Source organism: Myodes glareolus, chromosome 2 (genome assembly GCF_982192425.1).
Source record: "Myodes glareolus chromosome 2, mMyoGla1.1, whole genome shotgun sequence".
In the NCBI taxonomy this organism is placed as follows: Eukaryota; Metazoa; Chordata; class Mammalia; order Rodentia; family Cricetidae; genus Myodes; species Myodes glareolus.
The window spans coordinates 78,762,213-78,785,828 of NC_142027.1; the positions used below are offsets into that span (position 1 = coordinate 78,762,213).

The 23,616-nt window shown below is 43.6% G+C and overlaps 1 pseudogene; it reads right to left on the reverse strand.

The window, feature by feature from the left end:
- Positions 1-603, reverse strand: part of LOC125413154 (putative ribosomal protein uL10-like pseudogene) — an 851-nt pseudogene extending 248 nt beyond the window's left edge.
- Positions 604-23,616: the final 23,013 nt, after the last annotated feature.

Here is a 23,616-nt window from a genome sequence, read left to right on the forward strand (position 1 = left end):
CCGTTCCCTGATGTCGAGCGTCGAGCACTTTGTAAACACCGCTGTTGTCAAACACCTGCGGGACGATCAGCCTAAGGGAGCCGGGTGAGGTGTTCAGCATGCCCAGCAGTGTGGTTTCACTGGCTCCTACTTGGTCTCCTGTTTTTATCAGCTGCACATCACTCAGAATTTCAGAGGTGTCCCCTGAAGACTTTAACGGTGATGCCTAAAGCCTGGAAGCAGGAGGTCTTCTTGGGCCCCAGAACAGTGTTCTGGGCTGGCACAGTGACCGCGCATGGGGCAATGCACGGGCAGCAGGGGCACCTTATTTACCAGTAGCATGTCTCTAATTTCGATGAGGCCCTCAAAGCCCGCATTCCCCCAGATATGAGGCAACAGTTTCTTCAGAGCTGGGATGGTTTGCCAGGTGCCCTCCAATGGCCTTGCTCATCATGGTGGCGTTCTTGCCCATTAGCACCGCGGTCTTCCCTCTAAGGGACACGCGGATCTGCTGCGTCTGCTCGGAGCCCACGTGGTCTGCTCCCATTTTGGGTAACCATCCAAAAGCTGGATGATCTTAAGGTAGTAGTTGGACTTCCAAGTGGCTCTGTCTTCCCTGGGCATCACTGCAGTGAGTCAGGGATTGTCAGTCAGGGTTTAAAGACGATGTCACTCTAATGAGGTCTCCTGGCAAGAGCCAGAAAAGTGCTCTCTCTCTCTCTCTCTCTCTCTCTCTCTCTCTCTCTCTCTCTCTCTCTCTCTCTCTGTTTTTTGAGACAGGGTTTCTCTGTGTAGCCCTTGCTGTCCTGGGACTCACTCTGTAGACCAGGATGGCCTCGAACTCACAGATATCCGCCTGCTTGTACCTCCTTGAGTGCTGGGACAGAACCACTAATCTTACAACAACTTCTACAGACAACAATCCTCAAAGCTAGACTATTTCGTGATGTAAACCTTGTGGAGTAATGTTTTTGCGTAGGATGACGATGTGTCATTGTTGCTGGATTAGTAAAAAGCTGAATGACCTATAGCCAGGCAGGATTTCCAGGCGGAGGAAAAGTCAGTCAGACATGGATGGGAGGGCCATGCAAATGCCATAGAGGTAAAAGCCTCGTGCTAGAACATAAATTAATAGAAATGGGTTGATTTAAATTATGAATGCTAGTTAGAAACAATCCTAAGTAAGCATCTGAGCTTTCATAATTAACAGTAAGTCTCTACATGGTTATTGAAGAGCCAGGGGCCCAGGAGTTTGTCTACATCTAAATATCAAATAGCATAATAAACCTAACAGCCAGCAACATATTAAGAATAATTCATTAATTTGTAGTGAACGATAGACTTCAGGACAAAGAGACTGCTGTAGACAGAGGGACGTTTTATTGCACTGAACAGACAGTACATGATGAAAACAGTTACAGTGCTCCTGCAATATAACGACAGAGCATTAATAACAACAACAACAGCAAAAAAAAAAAAAAAACAAAACCAACAAACGAAAGAAGGAATAAAGCTCCCCAGTTATAGTTGAGACTACAAAGCTAAGAGATGCTGAGAAGGCTTGCCTTGGGGAATTGACGGCCTGGTTTGATCTCCGGCACCCATGTTTTAGAAAGAAAACAGCTGGGTGCGATGGCCTGCATCTGTAACCTGCCACTCCTCCAGTGAGATGGGAGGCAAAGAGAATCGCCCCAAAGCATGCAGGCCAGTTACCGCTGAGTCTACAGCTCATGCAGGCCGGTTACCGCAGAGCCCACAGTGCATGCAGGCCGGTTACCGCAGAGCCCACAGCGCATGCAGGCCGGTTATCGCTGAGTCCACAGAGAAAGGTAAAATAACAATAAAGATGTCTGAAAAAGTCATACAGAATCATAATAATTATCTACTTAGAATGCATATAATAGACTGGGTGACAGTGGTGCACGCCTTTAGTCCCAGCACTCCGGAGGCAGAGGGAGGTGAATCTCTGTGAGTTCGAGGCCAGCCTGGTCTACAGAGTGAGTTCCAGGACAGCTAGGGCTGTTATGCAGAGAAACCATGTCTCAAACCAAACAAAACCAAATAAAACCAAAATTTAAAAAAAAAAACCCTTTAACCTACATACATCAGTTTATAAATACACATATGTAGTTAAAACAATTTTCTATCTGGACTGACACTGTTCTCTCCAAGAGCCTGAAACTACCCAACAAAAACCTCAGCATTAGGCGGGAGAGGCCCCAACACCAGGCATGAGAAGCCGCTTTTGAATTGTTGGTCAGGATTGTCCAAGAGGCTCCAGAACAGTTCAGGCTGTTGCTGTTGCCCTTGGCTGTCCCCTGAAAGGTGAAAGATAAGTCCGTATTGCTGAAGACACCATGTACTTCAGACACAGGGCCCGTGCTGGAGAGATGGCTCAGAGGTTAGGAGCTCTGGCTGCTCTTCCAGATGTCCTGAGTTCAATTCCCAGCACCCACATGGTGGCTCATAATCATCTGTAACAAGATCTGGTGCCCTCTTCTGGCCTGCATGCATACAAGCAGAACACTGTATACATAATAAATAAATAAATCTTAAAAAAAAAAAAAAACACTACCAGACACAGGGCCCAGAGTGTTGGGCCAAAATTTTCTCAGGGCCTGTACCTCAAGGCCTATAGGACCGAGAAAAGCTTGACTCGAGTTTGAGTGAGGATGAGACAGCAAAAACTAGGTAGATGCCCCTCCAGCCAGAAGGAGGGCTTGGCTGTCTCTCATTGGCTGGAGGTACTTCCTCATCACACCATATCACTTGACCTATGTAAGCTGACACTCACAGTAATAAAAGGAGCTTCTCTGATTGTCCTGCATTGTGGGGCTGCAAGAATGGGCCGATAGAGCACTCACCTTTCCCGGGGAATAAGGAGACTCGAGAAGCCTAGCACAGAGTACCCTGAGCTTTGGAATTGACCCAAAAGCTGCCTTTTGAGGACTACCTTTCATGGTACTAGAAGTCACCATGCAAGCTTCCAAAGGAGGTGAGCAACCAACAGTCCTGCCCAGATATGACACCTATGAACCATAACAGCATCACAATAACCCTAAGGGTACAGTGGGGCACACATACCTTGGCAGTAACGAACAGCTTTTTAACTGTACGTAAGACTGTTCAACAGGAAGGAACACATACCTGGTACTCGAAACTAGTCAACTACCCAGGGCTAGTGAAGTTGTGGGTCTTGGAGGAGAACCTGCAACCACCACTTCACTAAACTAGGATAATCCTAACTGCATTCTAAGTATTTGTCCTTATAGCCGCCATTGTTCCAATGAAACATCGGCAAAGCAACTCGGCACCTAAGGTTCAGCAATCATCGTGAAAGAGGAGGTGGAAAGGTTCTTCTAAGAGTGAGAGGCACACGGAATTTGCTGTGAGCTTGTGCCTCCTAGGAATGTCAGAACCTGCACCATAAAGTCTCACCAACATGACTGCCTGAACAAGAACTGAACAAGGATGTTAGACTTCCTAAAGCAGATGTGGGAAAGCCCACAAGTTCTCAGCCCTAATAAACAACTACAGGCAAACGAAGGGTGCTGAGACGGAGAGACGAGGGGTGATTCCTTAGGGAAGCGCACACCACTTGGTTGTCCAATAGCCAATGGTCATAACAAGTAACATTACACAGACAGAACAGGTTGCACCTATGTATTTATATATATATGTATGTATGTAACAAAATTAATTTTTTAAAAAGGCCATGAATTTGAAAGGAGGGGTGTGGTGATTTGAACAAGTATGACTCCCGTAGGCTCGTATGTCTGAATATTTGGTTCCCAGTTGGTGCGACAGATTGGGAAGGATGAAGAGCTGTGGCCTTGTCAGAGGATTAAGATGTGAGCTCTCAGCTCTTCCTGCTGCTGTGCCTTTTGATTCATTGCCATGGACTCTAACACTGGCGCTCTATCATGACATTAGGAAAGGAAAGGGCAAGGGGTATAGCGAGAGCTTGGCATGAGGAAAGGGAAGATGCAAATTACGCAATTGTAATCTCAAAAAACAAAAGAGATGATTTTAAAAGTTTTATGTATATGGGTGTATGTGTCTGTAGCACATGCTTGCCTGGGCTCTCTGGAAGAGCAACAAATGCTCTCAACCACCGAACCATCTCTGCATTAAAAAAAAATAAATCTTAAACGTAAAGAAAGAGGTCTGGAGAGATGGCTCAGCAGCTAAGAGCGTATGTTGTTCTTGTAGAAGACTGAGTTTGGTTCCCAGCGCACAGCTGTCTGTAACTCCAGCTTCAGGGGATCCAACACCTCCGACCTCTCAGGGAGCCTGAACACATGTGCAGATACCCACACAAAACGCTGTGCATACATGTGATTAAAAAATAAACCTTTAAATCAAAGAAAATAAAAGTGAATGTTTGATAACTAATATTTGTATAAAATGTAAATGATGTAGAATATCCATAATAATTTTGATAAAGAACAAAGAGAATATTTCTTTGCATATGTGCTCATGTGTGCTCATGAGGAAGTCAGAGGACAATCATAGATGTTGGCCTCACCTTCTACCTTGTTTAAGGTAGTTTCTGCCTCACCACTGTGTGCACCAGGTTAGCTAGCCATGAGCTGCTGAGGACTCTCCTGTCTTCCATCTTGCTGAGGGAATTCTGGGATTACGGGTTCATGACACCACATTTGTGATTTTTTGACTTGTGTTCTGGGTGTCTGAATCCCAGTCCATACACTTGCACAGCACACATGGCCATGCACTGAAGGAGTATTGGAGGAACATACAGAGAGAAGGAAAGAGGAAGCAGGCTTCCTGAAATGGTAGCCTCTTGTTGCCTGAAAGCATTGTGAGGAGAAACAGGAGAAGGCATAGGATAGACATCTAAACGGGTAAGGAGATGGTGGGAACACAAGGAGAACATTTTTGGTTCAAATCGTGTTTAAGGACAGCTAAAGTGAGCAGTTTAATAAACCGTGTCACAACAGTCAGACTATGCAAATGAACTGAGTGCCAAGACAGATCGGACCACAGCATCTGAACAAAAGTCATTTTCCTTTTGAAACAGGGTCTTGTGTAGCCCAGGTTGACCTCTAATTCACTAGGTAGCCCAAAATGACTTTAACCTTCTGATTCCCCTGTAGTCTTCTGCTTGGGTTACAGATGTTTGTCACTGTGGCTTTATAGGGTGTTGGGAATTGAGCCTAGGACTTCGTCCATGCTGGGAAAGCACTGTACAACTGAATTATATCTTTAAAATGTCAACAAAGTATTTAGCTTTACTTTAGTTATTTTGAAGATTTTGCGTGTGTGTGTGTCTTTTTATTTATTTATTTATTTTGAGACAGGACTTCTCTGTGTAGTAGTCTAGCTGCCCTGGAACTCACTCTGTAGACCAGGCTGACCTTGAACTCACAGAGATCCACCTGCCTCTGCCTCCAGAGTGCTGGGATTACAGGTGTGTGTCACCACTGCCTAGCAATAAAACAAAATTTTAAAAGAGCATTTTCCTAGCTGTTTCCACTGCAATAAAAATCCCAATCACACCTCCCTGAGTACCATATCCAGACCGTGTCACCAAGCCCCACTTACACTTAATCCGAAGATCTTCAGAGAATTGATGGGCTCTTTTTTTCTTTTTTTTTTCAGCAAATATTCAAATTGTTTCATTGTGTGCTATCAATTCATTTTCATTTTCTTTTTTTTCTTTTTCCTCATTTATTACTTTATAAATAATACCAATCAAAATTCCCATTTCCTCCCCTCCTCCCACTTCCCTCCTGCTCCTCCACATACCTCCTACCCCTCTCCAGTCCTAGGAGAGGGCAGGGTACCCTGCCCTGTGGGAAGTCCAAGGCCCTTCCCCCTCCATCCAGGCCTAGGAAGGTGTGCATCCAAATAGACTAGGATCCCCAAAAGCCAGTACATGCAGTAGAGACAAATCCCAGTGCCATTATCATTGGCCCCTCAGTTTGCCTCAATTGTCAGCCACATTCAGAGGGTCCAGTTTGATCCCATGCTCGTTCAGTCCCAGTCCAGCTGGATTTGGTGAGCTCCCATTAGCTCAATCAAAGTGTCTCAGTGGGTGGACCAACCCCTCGTGGTCCTGGCTTCCTTGCTCCTATTCTCACTCCTTCCACTCTTCAATTGGACCTTAGGAGCTCAGTCCAGTGCTCCGATGTGGGTCTCTTCTCTGTCTTCATCCGTTGCCAGACGAAGGTTCTATGATGGTATTCAAGACAGTCGTCAGTCTGACTACGGGACAAGGCCAGTTCAGGCACCCTCTCCTCCACTGCCCAGGGTCCTAGCTGGGGTCATCCCTGTGGACACCTGGGAATCACTTCAGAGCCAAGCCTCTTGCCAATCCCAAAATGGCTCCCTCAATTAAGATATCTTCTTCCCTGCTCACATATCCATCCTTCCTCCATCTCGACCATCCCACTCCCCCAATCTCTCCCCAATCCTCCCCTTCCCTCTATTCCCCCCCGCCCTTTTTTGGCCTGGCAATTTTGTGATGGATTCTATGTCTGGGGCAGGAAATAATCAAAAGGAGTCTGAATGATGTCATTAAAGAAAAAAACCATTAAGTGCTGCTGAAGTATGTTAAGAAGACTCCAAAGAGCTGAAAGGGTGGTTTGTGGGTAAAGGTGTTTGCCGTCAAGCCCCTTGACCTGAGAGTGATCCCCAGAGCACAGCATAGAAGGAGAGAAAAAAAACCTCCTGGAAGTTGTCCTTGACCTCCATATGTGTCACCTGCAGAAAACACTAGACAGTTGCCTATCTCGAATGTGTAAACTGGGTGGTGGCACTCAGGGGGCAGAGGCTGGCAGATCTCTGAGTTCAAGGCCAGTCTGGTTTACAGTGCGGGTTTGAGGACCTCTAGGGCTACACAGAGAAACTCTGTCTCAAACAAACAAAGAAACGAGAAAAGGAAAGGAAAGGAATGAGGAATGAATGAAGGAAGGGAGGAAGGAAGGAAGGAAAAAATATCACAGCTGAATGCTTGTCAACAGTATCAACTACTCATTAGGCTGAGGTAGTATCTCTTGAGTGTGGGAGTGTGAGGCAGCCTGGACAGCATAGCAAAGCTCTGCCTTAAATCAAGGGAGTGGAGCTGGATAGATGGCTCAGTGGTCACAAACACTAGCTGCCCTTCCAGAGGACCCAGGGTTCAATTCTCAGTATCCACATGGCAGCTCACAACTATCTGTAACTCCATGGTACACAGACATACATGTAGGCATACACATAAAATAAAACTAAATCTAAAAATTGCAAAAAAGAGCAAAACCTGATTCTTGCTCAAAAAACAAAGCAGTAATGTTGCTAATCTTTCTTTGTCCTTTCAGCCAGCTCCCAAATAACAACATGGAGACTTCTTGTTAATTATGAAAGCTTAGCTGATAGCTTAGGCTTGTTTCTAACTAGTGTTTCTAATTTAAATCAACCCATTTCTAGTAATGTATGTGCTGCTCCGAGGCTCATAACTTGTTACTTCATCTCCTACACATCCTACTTTCTCTGTGTCTGACTGGTGACTCTGCCCTTCTTCTTCCCAGTGTCCTCTCTTCCCCCAAGATCCTGTATAGCTATTGGCTATTCAGCATTTCATTTAACCAATCTGAGTGACACATATTCATAGTGTACAAAAGATTATTCCACAACACAATAATCTTAATCTGATCAAGCCCAACAGGCCTACAGATTTATTTCTGACTTCACAGGAATAGAGAGAATTAAACAATACCCCAAGGCCACAGTCAGCAAAAACCTAGATTGTAGAAAAATGTAGGGTGAATGAAATGCTGGGAAGAAAAAGAGAGAAAAGGAAGAGGGAGGGAATCGCACTGGGTGCAGTTAGAGCTGTGACCAGACAGAACCCAGACATTGGTTGGTCAATTTACATAGGGCTGGTCCCCCTGAACCTGCTGACCTGGACCTGGTGTTACTCATGCAGCAAGGAGACAGGGGCAAGTGGGAAATACGGTTGTCTCCTGGAACATGTCTGTCTGCTGATCTCAAGCCTGTTGGGTGACCTGCAGAAAAGACAGTGTAATCGTGTTGTTACAGCTAGGACATCTCTTGGCAGAGCTCCACACAGCCTGCTTCAGATTTGGTGAGGTTGAAGCAGGGCTACCTCACACTGGCAAGGTGGCCTGTGAACCAAACAGATCACATGAAATGCAGTAGCTCCGAACACACACTGAGCTTCGGACAGAACTGCTGTATCATCTCTTCTGCTTTCCATAGTCCAGAACCACAGAGGGAGTCTTCCGGGCGTGCAGAGCAGTGTCTGGGAGGCTAAGGTGGGATGACTGGGTCAAGGCCATCTCTGGATACAATGAGCTTGAGGCTAACCTAGGCCACATAAGACTCTGACTAATGGGGACAGGAAAAGTGAACTACACAGGAAAAAGAGATTTCTGCAGTATCTACCTAGTAAAATAGAGCTAACATGGCCCTTTCTACACCTCTTTTAATCCTTCTTAATTAATTTCTGAGAAAAGAAAATAACAAACACAACTTGCCACATGATGCAGAGTTCCTTTATTCAAACAAAAACATGGTAGCCTTGACCACAAAGAGTGGGCCACATCTCTTTATCTGTAGATGCTTTCATTCCTTTTCTAGCTGAGTCACTTGATATCATGTTTAAATATTAAAATGCGCTATCAGCTACTATTAACAAATCTTATGTTTTGTTACACTTGGAAAAAAATGAACTGGGCAGTGGTGGTGCATGCCTATAATCCCAGCACTCAAGAGGCAGAGACAGACAGAGACAGCTTGGGCTACAGAGGGTGTTCCAGGACAGGCTCCAAAGCTACAGAGACACTATGTCTCAAAAAAAAAGAAAAGAGAAAGAAAAAGAAGCAGAAGCAGAAGAAGAAGAAGAAGGAGAAGGAGAAGAAAGAAAGAAAGAAAGAAAGAAAGAAAGAAAGAAAGAAAGAAAGAAAGAAAAAGAAAGATGGGTTAACAAGTTGTAGGAGCTAGTTAGTAGGGGCTGAAAAGATGGCTCAGTCATTAAGAGCACTGGCTGCTCTTCCAAGCACCGACCGACAGAGTGACTCACAACCATTTGTAACCCCAGTTCCCAAGACATCAGATACCCTCTTATGGCCTCTGCAAGCACTGACGTGAATGTATGTGAAAGCAAACTATCCAAATATATAAAATAAAATTGATTTTAAAAGAGAGCTAGTTAGTAACAAGCCTAAGCTATCTACTGAGAATTTATAATTACTAATAAATTTCTGTGTGGTTATTTGGGAGCTGACTGGAAGAACATACAATCTTATCAAAACTAAGAAGAAATATTCCTAAATATTATAGTTCTCACTTCTATGACTGGCCACAGGGTCGTAGTCAGTATTCATAACAACTTTAACCCACTGCCGTTAAGGTCTTATGCTCAGTTTACCTATCTAGTTAAAGCTTGTGTGAGTGTGTGTATGTGTGTGTGTGTGTGTATGTGTGTATGTGTACATGTGCATCACAGGTATTAGTTACCTTGGGATACATGTGGAGTCAGAAGACAACTTAGGGGGTCAGATTTCTGCTCCTACCATGTGGGCTCCAGAGACCGAACTCATGTCACTTGACTTGACCTTTACCGGGGAGACATCCCATTGGTCTGAGTGTTGTTTCTTTCTGTTGTTGTTGTTACAGCACTGGGGGCTGGAACAGGCCCTCACCAGGCATGACTCTCCCACCTGCTCATGACCCTGGTGACATAGCTTAGAGCTTTGCTTCTAAGGGTCTGGTCCTCTAACAGTCATGGCTGAACTCCTCTCCTCTCCTCTCCTCTCCTCTCCTCTCCTCTCCTCTCCTCTCCTCTCCTCTCCTCTCCTCTCCTCTCCTCTCCTCTCCTCTCCTCTCCTCTCCTCTCCTCTCCTCTCCTCTCCTCTCCTCTCCTCCTCTCCTTTCTCTCTCTCTTTTTATCCCTCCCTCCTCCCTTCCTCTCTTCTTCTTCCTCTTCCTCCTCTTCCTCCTCCTCCTCCTTCTTCTTCTTCCTCTCCTCTCCTCTCTCTCTCTCTCTCTCTCTCTCTCTCTCTCTCTCTCTCTCTCTCCAGTTTTTCAAGACAGGGTTTCTCTTTGTGTAACAACCCTAGCTGTTCGCCCTTGAACTCATGGAGATCTGCCTGCGTCTGCCTCCTAAGTGTCTGGAACACAGTGGGGCCTAACTATGTTTGTTCCTTTGAAGATAGGAGCCAATGCTGGACATGGTGGCACTGGGGAGGCAGAGGCATGTGGATCTCTGTGAGTTTGAGGTCAGTCTGACCTACATCCCAAGTTCCAAGTTCCAGGCCAGCTTGTATTACACAGTGAGACCCTGTCTCCACATAAAGAATATAAATGTGGGCCAGCAAGATGGCTCTGAAGAACTTGAGTTCAATAACCTGGATTTACTTGGTGCAAGGAGACAACCCACTCCCGCAGGTGTCTTCTGACCCACACATGAGTACTTTGGCACCCCCACAAATAAAGCAAGCAAATGTAATAGCAATGAAAAAATATGATTGTTAATCTCTGAGAAGGCAGAGACCCCAGGCATAGGACTGCTGTAAGTGCAGGTCCTCCTTCGCCACTGGATGAAAACTAACTATTGTTTTCAGTGTGTTCCCCGAGGAAAGACTGAGTTTAAGTAGTTTACTTGGGAAAAGGTTACTGGGAGAGGCGGTGGGTTGAGGCGAGGCAGGACAGGAGGTCAATCCAGTGATCTTTAGAGAGAACTGCTGAGTCACGGTCCACATCTTGGACAAGGTGTGCAAGGGGCTCAGGTTAATGAAGGCTTTAATTTACCACTGCCCATTCGTCAGTGCTTGAGAGAGGCTCCAGGAGCCTGGCCTTCTTGGGATGTCCAGCTTGCCTCAGGCAAGGGTCAGTACACTACTGTGTCTGGAGGCAAACATCCCAAGTGCACTTCATGACAAGGTCTTGGCTGTGGGGACAGAGTGCAGAGGGATGGGATGGAGGCCTGTGCCTGGTTACCAGCGCTGAACCCTTCTGTAAGAATGCTTTCCCCCAAGCCCACATGGTTTTACCCTGTGCGATGTGCTGCGGAATAGTACTTCTGCACTTTAAGGATTTGTCACTTGAATTGGTTTAATAAAATGCTGATTGGTCAGTAGCCAGGCAGGAAGTATAGGCGGGGTGACCAAACTAAGGATGATGGGAAGGAGAAGGGGGAGCCAGGAGTCACCAGCCAGATGCAGAGGGAGAAGATAAACGTGCTATGCTAAGAAAGGTACTGCCATGTGGCAGAGCGTCAATAAGGAATGTGGGTTGACTTAAAATGCAAAAGCTAGCTAGTAATAAGCCTGAGCTATTGGCCGAGCATTTATAAATAATATTAAGCCTCTGTGTTGGTTATTTGGGAACTGAAGGGCAGAGAAAAATGTACACCCACAGTAGCTGTTGATGTTGTTAACAGGCTCTGAATCACTAGGAGACAAGGACACCTAGAAGCACACTTCTGAGAGATTATATGTCCTCTTCAGACCTGTGAGGGATTATCTAAACTAAATTCATTGAGATAGGAAGACCCACACTAAAGATGGGCACCAACATTCCCTGAGCTCAAATCCTGAACTGCATAAAAAGGCGAAAGTCAGTGACACAAGTCCTTGGTCTCTGCTTTCTGACTGAAGCAGGAATGTGTCCAGTGACCCCAAGCTTCTGTCACTATGACCCCAGCAATGATGGACTGGACCTGGAACCGAGGGAGCAAAAATCAACCCCTTCTCCCTCAAGTTGCATGGTGAGAATATCTGGTGGAGGAACTAAAGCTCCAAGAGGCCGTGACTTGAGGCTGGAGAGATGGTGCAGAGGTTGAGAGCACCTGCTGCTTTTCTAGAGGACTCAGGTTCAGTATAATATGTGTGTGTGTGTGTGTGTGTGTGTGTGTGTGTGTGTGTGTGTATGTATGTATACACACACACACACACACACACACACACACATATATATATATATATTAAAGAGAGCAGTTGCAATGCTTTTGACTTACTCAAAGTCAGGCAGGGCAGAGTAGACACAATACCTTATCTGAACCACAATGTGAAATTTCCCCCCCTCTTTCTTTGCTAGCCCCTTGAGTAAACTTGGCTCTGTTAACTCTCCTCGTAGGTCTACCAACAAAGTGAAATGGTGATATCTGGAGAACAGCGGTGACCCAGGAGGGTCATTTTCAGGCTGCAGACCTACCCAACTCCAGTTACATGGTCAGCCAGTAAGGCACCCGCTAAGAGAAAGCTGGCTACGGGAGAAGCCAGCAGCCAAGAATGGCCACAGTAAGGACACATCGTCTCTACAGCTCTCTGAGAGATGGAGACACAATCATGGCTGTGGAAGGCAGTTTAAAGGTCTATCAAAGCAAACTGTGTTATTTCTCCCTCTCTTGCCATCCTTCAATGGCTCCTCAGTGCTTCAATGTGTTTCTCTCAGGAAAGCAATTAAGTGTTTTTGTATTTGGCCTCTGTCAGCCTCTTCATGCTCATTTCCCAACACAATTATAAAAGTATTTGTAGTCTCTGGCCATTCCTCTCTCTGAAAGGACATTTTCTCACTGCGTCTCTCCCTACTTAATTATGGCTTTTTAAAAAATGTTTATTGTACCTGAATGTGTGTGTGTGCATGTGCATCCTCACACACATGGCAGTCAGAAGACAGTTAGTAGGATCAGTTCTCCCCTTCCGCTACGTGGATTTCAAGGATCGAACTCGGGTCACCAGGCTTGGCAGCAATTTCCTTACCTGCTGCTCTATCTCACCAGCCTCTAATTTCTGCATGTTATCCAAAGTGTAGTTTCTCAATCTATTTAAAAACATGCCTTAGGTGACCTATGTAATTACATTACAGCAGAACTGAAGAGATGGCTCGGTGGTTAAGAGCACTGCTTCCAGAGGACACAGGTTTGATTCCCAGCATTCCCATGATGACTCACAACGCTCAGTAACTCTGGTACTAGCACCCTCTACTGGCCACCATGGGCACTGCACCCACAGGATGCACAGACATGCTTGCAGGCAAAAGACCCATACATAAAAAATAAAAACAATTATCTCCCCTCCCACTCTGTTGCTCCCCCTTCAAAACTGCTGACAGACTGGGCCTGCTTTTTTCTGAGACTTTCTACAGCCTGGCAGGATTCTGTGAACTTTTGTAAATCACTCATTATGCATTTTGATGCCAAGCACTTCACTTCTAGTCTATGGAAATCTCACAATTTTGACTATATGTAGCCTCTCTTTGAGTATAAGATTCTCCCTACCAGCTTCTGCACCCTCTCTCCCCTCACACCCCAGATCAGTATTCTTAGTACACAGTGACCCTCTAGGATGACAAGTTAGGCCACCTCTGTGTTCACAAACCATCCTATAAATTGACTCTCTCTCACTGTTTTTTTTTTATTTCTGTTTTTGTGTGTGTGTGTGTGTATTTTGAGACAGGTTTTCTCTGTGTAACAGTTCTGGCTTTCCTGGAACTGACTCTGTAGACTAGGCTGGCCTTAAAGCCACAGAGATCTACCTGCCTCTACCTCCTAAGTGCTGGGATTAAAGGAATGTGCCACCACTGCCTGGTTCACACAATTTTTGAAAACATTAACTTAATTATTATTTTTCCACTAGGTTCTATCTTTTTTTTCTTTTTTCTTTTTGAGACAGGAGCTCAGGTAGCATAGGTTGGTCCTGAACTCACTATGTAGTCAAAGGTAACCTTGATCCTGCTTTTGCCTTCCAAGTGCTGGGGTAGCAGGCATAATATAACTCTCTCCTGTGTCACTCTCTGTGTATGTGTGTGTGTGTGTGTGCGCGCACACGCATATATTTGTGCTTGTGTGCGTGTCTGTGCAAGTGCAGTATAGCTCACATGAAGGCCAGAGACTTTGCAGGAAGCTCTCAGGAACTGTTTTCCTCCTTTGTCATGAGAGTCTAAAGAATTAAACTCAGGGGGTACCTCTGGGTGGCAAATGCCTTTACCCCCGAGATGTATCACCTGCCCATCCATCATGCTTGGCTTTTGTGTGGGGCTTGAAACCAAAACCAGGGCTTCCTTTTTGCTGGAAAGCACCCTACTAATGGAGTCACATCTGCTAATTTTATTCTCTCTTGGACATGAGTCACCTTTTCATGTATCCTGGATGTTGTAGATACAACCTGGATTCTCTTTATTTTAAAAGAAGGTAATCAAATTTGATTAGACTTGGACTGGACACCTCTTAATGACAGTTCAAACATCAGTTCTTTTGCTCTTAGTTCAAGTTTATTTTGGGGGTCACCAGACATTTGGTCAGAGTGTATATACAGAATTTTTGACTCTTCCTTTTCACTTTTTTTTTTCTAGGAGAGCTTCCCTGAGGTCAGGCCACAACAATGCATATTACGGTAGCCCAAATAGACGGAACGCTTGATTCTTTTGTGGCTAAAGCCCACACAACAAAATTAGGGAGGTCCTTTCTAGATCAATTTCCTCCCACCTTAGTCACTATTCTATTGCTGGGAAGAGACACCACAGCCAAGGCAACTCTTATGAAAGAAAGCATTAACTGGGGGCTTGCCTACAGTTTCAGAGGTCTGGCCCATTATCATCATGGTGGGGAGTATGGCTGCATGCAGGCAAGTGCTGGATTAGTAGCTGACAGCTGCATCCTGTTCTGTAGGGAGACAAAGAAACAGAGAGAGAGAGAGGAGAGAGTGGAGAGAGGAGAGAGATAACCTAGGCCTGGTAAGGACTTTTGAACCTCAAAGCTGATCCCTCAGTGATACACCTACTCCAACAAGACTACACCTCCCAATCCTTCTAATCCTTTCAAATAACATCACTTGTTGGTGACTAAGAACTTAGATATATGGGCCTATGAGGGACATTTTTATCCAAGTCACACACCTCCTGTGTGGTCCACTTTACTCCAGAGATCTGCTAGCACTTTGCTTTCTGGGCCCCTCCACAATATCTCCTTAAATGCCTATTTCTCCAGCCTGAAATGCAGGAGTCAGGGAAAACCACCTGTTTTCTACAACCTTCTACAGTTCCGTCTTTCATGGCGCTCACCACGCAGTAGCTGCTGTCCTTTCTGCCTCACTCTCTCCAAAACCAGGGCTTCCCTGAGTTTCACTGTGTGATGCTCTAGAGCAGAGAGTCAAGTGTTGTGATTTACCTGCCTCATGCTCCCATTATAGCCAGGCCATGCTTCTTTTTGTTTATTCTCTGTGCTGGTCAGCTCTTGTCAGCCTGACACAAACGAGAGTCATCTGGGAACAGGGAAGCTCAATTGAGAAAATGCCTCCATCAGACTGACCTGTAGGCAAGTCTGTGGGGAATTTCTTGATTAGTGATAGATGCGGGTCCAGCCCACTGGAGGTGGCACTGGCCTTGGGCAGGTGGGCCTGAGTTGACTGTATAATAAAGTAGACTGAGAGAGTCATGGGAATGAGCCAGTTAGCTGTGTGCCTCCATGGCCTCTGTTCAGTTCCTGCCTCAAGCTCCTGTCCTGATTTCCCTCAGTGATGGACTGTGATGGACATTTCCTTAATAAGGGATGAAGACTACACTTATATGTGGGTGTGAGGACAACTATATAGAACATAGGAATTATGCTGTCTTAGCAAAGTGATGGTTTAGGTTGTAGGTTGTCCTTTAAGATTTGTGACTTCATTAGCCTGGGTTGACTAAGTTCCCAGGCCCATAGATGAGCTCACTCTTGTTGAGGAAGCCTTAAACCTGATTATAGAGCTGTTGGTTATCACCGATGTATGTGTGCTCTCTTGCACCCTTAGGGTTACAGTGACACACTGGTGGTTGTTGTGACTAATAGACATCATAGCTGGGTAGGACTGCTGGTCGCCTCCCTTCTTTGGAAGTTTGCATGTCATCACCCCCTGGTACCACAAGAGCGAATCCTCAGGGAGGAGACTATTCCATCTCTGGGACCCCTGAACTTTGTGCCTGAAGTACAGTGTGTCTTCAGCAATAGAAACTTTTGGGGGTGGTAACCAAAGACATTAGCAATAGCCTATAATGTTTTGGGAGTCTCTTGGACAACTCTGACAAATAACTCAGAAGAAGGTTCTCATGCTTGGTATTGGGTTTTTGTTAGATGGTCTTTGACTCTTGGAGGGAGCATTGTCAGCCCAGATGAGATAATTTCATTATGTGTGTGGTGTGCATGTGTGCACGTGTATGTGTGTGTTTATACACAGACTTCCATGTATCATAGTTTTCAGAGTAAATAGTTAATAGTGTGATTCCTTATGACTTTTTTTGGACAGCCTTACTGCTATTTTATCCTCTTCAATACTTCTTCCGTATTTATCTCCCTTCCCCCTCCCTAATTAGAGGGTCCTAGTGTGTGCCATGTTCCCCATCAAATCTCTTCTTCCCTACTCTCCTCTTATCTTATTGCTCCCCACACCCCCACCTCAGCCATGATCCTTTTTACTTTCCTGGTTTCTGCAGTTAACCCAGGCTATATATACTCACATCTGAAGATTTGGAGCTGGGGACTTCAGATGAGGGAGAACACACACTGTTTGTCTTTCTGAGTCTGGGTTACCTCACTCAGTGTGATCTATTCTAATTCCACCCATTTACCTGCAAAGTTTGTGATTTCACTTTTTCTTTATCGTTGAATGGTATTCCATAGTGCATATAGACTGCATTTTCATTATCTGTCCGTTGGCTGAAGGACATGTGGGATGTTGCCATTTCCCAGCTACTGTGACTAGACCAACAATGGACATGGCTGAACAAGTGTCTGTGGAACAGGATGCTGGGTTCTTTGGGCACTGGTCAAGGAGTCCTATGGCTGGGTGCTATGGTAGATTTATTTTTGGCCTCTTGAGAATTCTCTGCACTGATTTCCGCAGTGGCTGGACCAGTTTGCAGTCCCACCAACAGTGAAGGCGTTTCCACTCTTCCCAATAACCTCCTCAAGCATTTGTTGTTGGCTGCTTTGTCTTTATGACTGGGCTAACACATACAATCTAAAAGTTGTTTTGATTTGCATTTCCCTAATTGTTAGGAATGTTTTTTTTTTTCTGAGATATTTCTTAGCCATTTTCTTCCTCTGAGAACTCCCTGTTTAGATCCTATGCCCATTTTTTTTTTTTTTAGAGAGGGAATTTCTTTTTTGACCGTTCATTTTTTGGGTTCTTCATATATTCTGGATATTATTCTTTGTCAGATGTATAGATGGCAAAGACTCTTATGCTTCTGTGGGCTCTTTTCCTACCCGATTGATTTTTTTAAAAAAATTCATTTCTTCTTTCAGCTGTGCAGAAGTTTTTCCATTTCATGAAGTCCCCCTTGTCAGCTGTTGGCCTTCACTGTTAGGCAAATGGAGATCTATGCAGAAAGCTCTTTTCTACGCCTAAATCACATAGAGTTCTGCCTATGGTTTTTTCTAGTAGTTTTAGGTTTCAGATTAACCCTGATCCATTTGGAGTTCATTTTTGTGCAAGAGGATAGACAAGGGTCTAATTCATCCTTTTGCATGCGGACATCATTTGTTGAAGATGCTTTCTTTTTCCCAGGTTCTACTTCTGGCTTCCTGGTCAAGTGTTAAATGGCTGTAGAGCTATTATGGCTCTGAAAGATTTCTTGAGATCTGCAATGGTAGTCTCCAGCATTGTTCAGGATTGGTTTGTTTTTTTTTTTTTTTGACTATCTGGGTTTCTTTTTTCTATTTCTGTGGAGAATGAGATAGAGATTTTGATTGGGATTCCACTGAATCTGTAAACAACTTTTGGTAAAAACGTCATTTTCCAGAATATTAGTTACACCAGTAGTTGAGTATGGAATTTTTTTAAATTTTATTTTCTGGTGTCTGTCTCATCTTTTTCTTCAGAGGATTAAAGTTTTCACTGAAGAGTTCCTTTATTACCTTGGTTACATTTATTGTTTTTTTTATTTTTAAAAATATTTATTTATTTATTATGTATACAATATTCAGTCTGTGTGTATGCCTGCAGGCCAGAAGAGGGCACCAGACCCCATTACAGATGGTTATGAGCCACCATGTGGTTGCTGGGAACTGAACTCAGGACCTTTGGAAGAGCAGGCAATGCTCTTAACCTCTGAGCCATCTCTCCAGCCCCGTGTTTTTTATTTTTTAAAAGTATTTTTTATTTTACATACCAATACCAGTTCCCTCTTCCTCCCCTCCTCCTGAACCCAGGTCCTCTAGAAGAGCAGTCAGTGCTCTTAACCCTGAGCCATCTCTCCAACCCTATCCCTTTCTGATTTTTTACTGTAGGCACTGGAGCTATAAATTTCTCCTTAGAGAACTGCTTTCAGTGTGACCCAGAGGTTTGGCTGTGTTGTGTTTTTCTTTCTTTCTTTCTTTCTTTCTTTCTTTCTTTCTTTCTTTCTTTCTTTCTTTCTTTCTTTCTTTGATTTCTTACTGGACCCATTAATCATTCAGTAGTAAGTTGTTGAATCTGCATGAGTTTGTGTATTTGTAGGCCGACTTTTCTGTGTCCCAGCAGCTAATTCCAAATAACTACTCAGAGACTTATTGTTAATTATAAATGGTAGGCCAATAGCTCAGGCTTATATTAGCTAACTCTTACATTTTAAATTAACACATATTTCTTATCTACCCTCTGTCATGTGGTGGTTCCTTCTTTCAACATGGCACACTTATCTTGCTTCTCTGCATCTGCAAGAGACTCCCAAGATTGTGCCCTTCTCAGAGTCATCTGTGTCTGGCTATCCTGCCTGTACCTCCTGCCTAGGTACCAGCCAGTCAGCTCTTTTATTAAACCAATCAGAAGGTGCCTTGGAAAAGGCACATCTTCACAGTGTACAAAAAGATTATTACCCAACTTATATTTACTAGAGATTTGTTTGCTGTCAGTGTTAAGTTTTATTGCATCATGGTCAGGTAGGATACAAGGAGTGATTTCATTTTTTTTTTAATTTTTAAAGATTTGGTTTTTTGCCCCAGGATTTGATCATTTTCAAGAAGTTTCTATGTGCTGTTTAGTAGAATGTATCTTCTTTGGTGTTTGGATAGACTGTTTTGTAGATATCTGCTAAGTCTATTTGATGTATGATGCCAATTAATTTTGATATTTTTCTGTTTATTTTTGTTCAGATGACCTACTGGGAAAAGTAGGGTACTGAAATCACTTACAATAAATGGGTTGATGTTAATCAGAGTCTTTAAATCTAGTAGTACATTTTTAATGAACTTGTATACCAATGAGTTTAGTGCATATATGTTTAAGATAATAATTTCTGTTTGGCTAAATGTTTCCTTGCTTAGAATGAAGTGTTCCTCATGATCTCTCTGACTAGTTGTAGTTTGAAGTCTGTTCTGTCAGATATTGGGATAGCGAGGTCTGCTTGTTTCCTGGTCCCATTTGATTGAAGTGCTTCTGCCTATCCTTCTACTCTAAGGCAGTGCCTATCTTTAAAATTAAGATGTGTTTCTTTTAGGCAACACATAGATTTTGTTTTTGGATTGGAGAATTGAAGCCATTGATAGTATTTAAAGTTATTGAAATGTGTGTATTAATTATGGCCATTTGGTATTGATTTTATGTGTTTGTGTGTGTCTTCTCAGAGGTATTTTGTGTTTTAATAATTATGACTTTGTATTTTTTTTCCCTCAGTCTCTTGGCTATGGTCATTCCTTTCTTCAATCCCAAATAATGCTTCTTGTATTTTCTTTAGGTTTGGCTTGCTAGCTATGCATTTTTTTTCAGGTCATTTATATTGCGTAAAGTTTTTATTCGTTCTTTAACTGTGGTGGATAGTTTTGCTGGGTATATTAGCTGAGGTTGGCCATCATGGCTTTTTAGGGCTTGGAATGCATTGTTTCAGTCTCTTTTAGCTTTCAGAGTTTATCAGTTGTTATTCTGATGTTTCTCTTCCTTTTGTGTAATTTGTGTCTTTTTTTTGTAACTGTCAATATACTTTTCTTTCTCTGTATATTTAGTGTTTTAACTATGATATGCCATAGGAATTTTCTTTTCTGGTCTTGTTTATTTGGTGTTCTTTGTATTTCTTTGATCTGTCTTGATATATCATTCTTTGGTTTGGGGAAGTTTCATTCTATGATTTTGCTGAAGATCTGGTCTAGGCCATTGGCTTGCAATTCTAATTTCTCACCTACACCTATAATTACAAGATTTGGTCTTTATGATGTCCCATAGTTTCTGTGTGTTTTTTGTTTGTTTTTAAGTTTCATATTCCTTGTTTATTTGATCAGATCCTCTACTTTATCATCAAGCCTTCAATCTGTCTTATGCTTGATCCATTCTACTTTTAAGACTTTCCTTTGAGTTTTCTAGTTGGGCTACTGGGTTTTTCAATTCCAATTTCATTTCCATTTGAGTTCTCTTTAATGTTTCTATTTCTTCATTGAATTTCATTCTCAATTTCTGGATTGTCTTGGTCATTTCCATCAGCCTTATGCTTGTGTTTTCTTTTAAAAAGTTTTTTTTTTAGGATTTATTTTATGAGTGTTTTTTTCCTGAATGCATATACATGAAGCATGTGTGTGCCTGGTGCCCTCTGAAGTCAGAAGAAGGTGTTGGATCCACTACAAAGGAAAGATGATTGTGAGCCACAATGCGGGTGTGGAGACTTGAACTGAGGTCTTTTGGAAGAGCAACAAGTGCTCTGAACTCCTGAGTCATCTCTCCACACATTTGTATTTTTTGTTTATTCTCCTTAAGTTTTTTTTCTCTTGAATTTCACTGAGCTGTTTCTTTGTGTCTTTTTTAAAGCTCCTTGAATTCTTTGATGAAGTTTATGACTTTTCTTTTAAATTCTGTGTCCTGGGGTTCATCTTGGTAATTCTGATTGGCAAACACTTCTACAGAGCTGGTAGGTTTTGGACAGGAGATACTAGTTTGATCATTCATGTTTGTTTTTTTTCCTGTGAGATCTTGGTATGCAGCCTTCTTTTGTTAGTTCTGTGTTTGATATGGACAGGGTACATAGGGCAAAAAGATGTGTGAGTGGGCTGGGCCAAAAGGTTGGAAATAGCCTAGGTGTGATGTCGGTGGGTCATCTGTCTATGTGTTACTTTCATTGGTTAATGAAGAGACTGCCTTGGCCATTGATAGGACAGCAGCTTAGATAGGTGGAGTAGACAGAACAGAATGCTGGGAAGAAGGCAATGAGGCAGACACCATGAAGTTCCAGCCCAAGATGGATGTGGGTTAGAATCTTCCTGGTAAGCTATGACCTCGTGGTGATATACAGATTATTAGAAATGGGTTAATTAAGATATGAGAGTTAGCCAAGAAGAGGCTAGATATAATGGGCCAGGCAGTGTTTAAATGAATACAGTTTCCGTGTAATTATTTCATGTGTAAACTAGCTGGGTGGCCAGGTGCCGGAATGCAGCCCACCACCCCCTCTTATTATATAGGTGGAATGAAGTCAGGAGCTGGTGTGCAGGATGTGGATCCTGGCTCAGCCTGGAGTGTGGAGGTAGATCTGGCTGGATAGAGAGGCTGACTATGACTTGAAATGGCCCTGTAGGTCGGAGGGGGGATAGACAGGGCAGATCCTTGCAGAAGCCTAAAGTCTAGTTGTCGCACAGGCAGGGGTGGCTGGGCTAGGCTGGAGCACTGGGTGGGGGATCTGGACTAGATCTGGTACATGAGGGAGGGTTACTCAGCCTCACCTGCAGAAGGATGTGCATGATTTTGCTGGATGGGGAGGTTCTCTTGTTAAATGTTAATGGACGCTTAAAATACCATGCAGAATATTTGTTTACTTCTTATTTCACCACTTTTACTGAAGTATTTGTCTTTCACTTTCCTACTAATTTATTTTTTGGTAGTTTCATTTAGCAAGTTTTCCTTGATTTTTATTAGATTTTTTTTTAAAGGTCAATGCAGGCTGGAGAGAGCTGAGCAGTTAAGAGCATGTACTGCCACTGTAGAGGGTCTGAGTTCCACTCTCAGTGCCATGTCAGTTGGCTCACAGTTCCCTGTAAACCCAACGCCAGGGGATACTCAGTGCCACTGACATCCAAGGCCATGTGTATTCATGTACACCTATATGCATATGTACAAACACATACACACAATTAAATGGAGAGGGAATTTTCTTTGGGCCACCAACCAGATCCCAAATAAAGACACAGAGGCTTATTATTAATTATGAATGCTGAGCCTTAGCTTAGGCTGGTCTCACTAGCTCTTTTAATTAATTTAACATGTTTCTATTCATTTACATTTTGCCTTGGGGTTTTTTAATGTTTTTCATTCTGTGTGTCCTGCTTTCCTGCTTCCTTTGTGTTTTGCTGGTTGGCCCTTGGTGTATTCCTATTGTTTCCTTTACTCAGCTCCCCCAGCCTAAATTCTTTCTCTAACTTACTCTTCCTTCCTGGAAGTTCTGCCTATTACTCCTCCCTCACTATTGGCCATTCATCTTTTTATTAAACCAATCAGGTGCCTTAGGCAAGCAAGGTAAAACAGCAACACATCTTTACATAGTTAAACAAATATTCTACAACATAAACAAATGCAACACATCTTCACATAATTAAATGAATATTCTGCAACAACTCAAAGTATTTATTTTAAAAGGTGGGAGGAACTGGGAAGATAGCTTAGTCAGCAAAGTGCTTGCTATGTGAGCAAGCAGGCCTGAGTTCAGATCCCCAGCACTCATGGAAAAAGCCAGACATGGTGGTGTGTAACCACAATGTATAGTGCTGGGGAAACAGAGGCAGGGGAATTCCTGGACTCACTGATCATTCGGTCTGGCTGAATTGGTGAGCTTCAAGTTCAGTGAGAAACCTTGTCTCAAAAAACTTAAGGTAGAATGATAGAAAAACAGACATGATGCCAATTTCTGGCAACCATAGCATGTTCATTGCATGTATATGGGCATTTAAAGGGTAGCAGAGAGGACAGAAAAGAAATTTCTTCTTTGTGTCCAAATTCCCATCCAAAGTGAGGACCACAGTGGCAGATGCTGGACCACAGTCAAGGATGTTGAACCATTGTGGAGGATGCTGGACCACAGTGGAGGATGCTGGACCACAGTGGAGGATGCTGGACCACTGTGGAGGATGCTGGACCACAGTGGAGGATGCTGGACCACAGTGGAGGATACTGGACCACAGAAGAGGATGCTGGACCACAGTGGAGGATGCTGGACCACAGTGGAGGATGCTGGACCACAGTGGAAAATGCTTTATGGCCATAAAAACCAAACTGTGGTATTTAATAATTTGCAAACAGTTTGTGGTATACAGTTGATTAAACGGTAGATAGTTAATTAAAACAACTATGACCTTGTTGGTGTAGTGTGTACATCGTTAGTCCCAGTAGGCAGAGGCAGGCAATATCTGGAGTTTCAGGCCAGCCAGAGCTAAAGAGAGAGACCCTATCTCAAAGCAAACAAACAAACAAGAACTATGACCTCATTTCTGAGAAACAAGAGCGGAGGGAGCAGGCACGTGATGCCGCTGCAATCTTCAAGGATGCAGTTCTCAGGCTAAAACATGGTTCCCTGAACTTCACACCAGGTATACACAGTGAGGGCTATCAAGGCCTTTGAGCCTCCAGGCTTGTGTGTGTCCATATGTCCCACATCTTTGCATAGCTCTTGATCTGTGGGGAGGGACTTAACATGACTGGGGAGCTGAGGGATGTAGGAAAGACAAATACCCAGGTACACAGGAAAGCT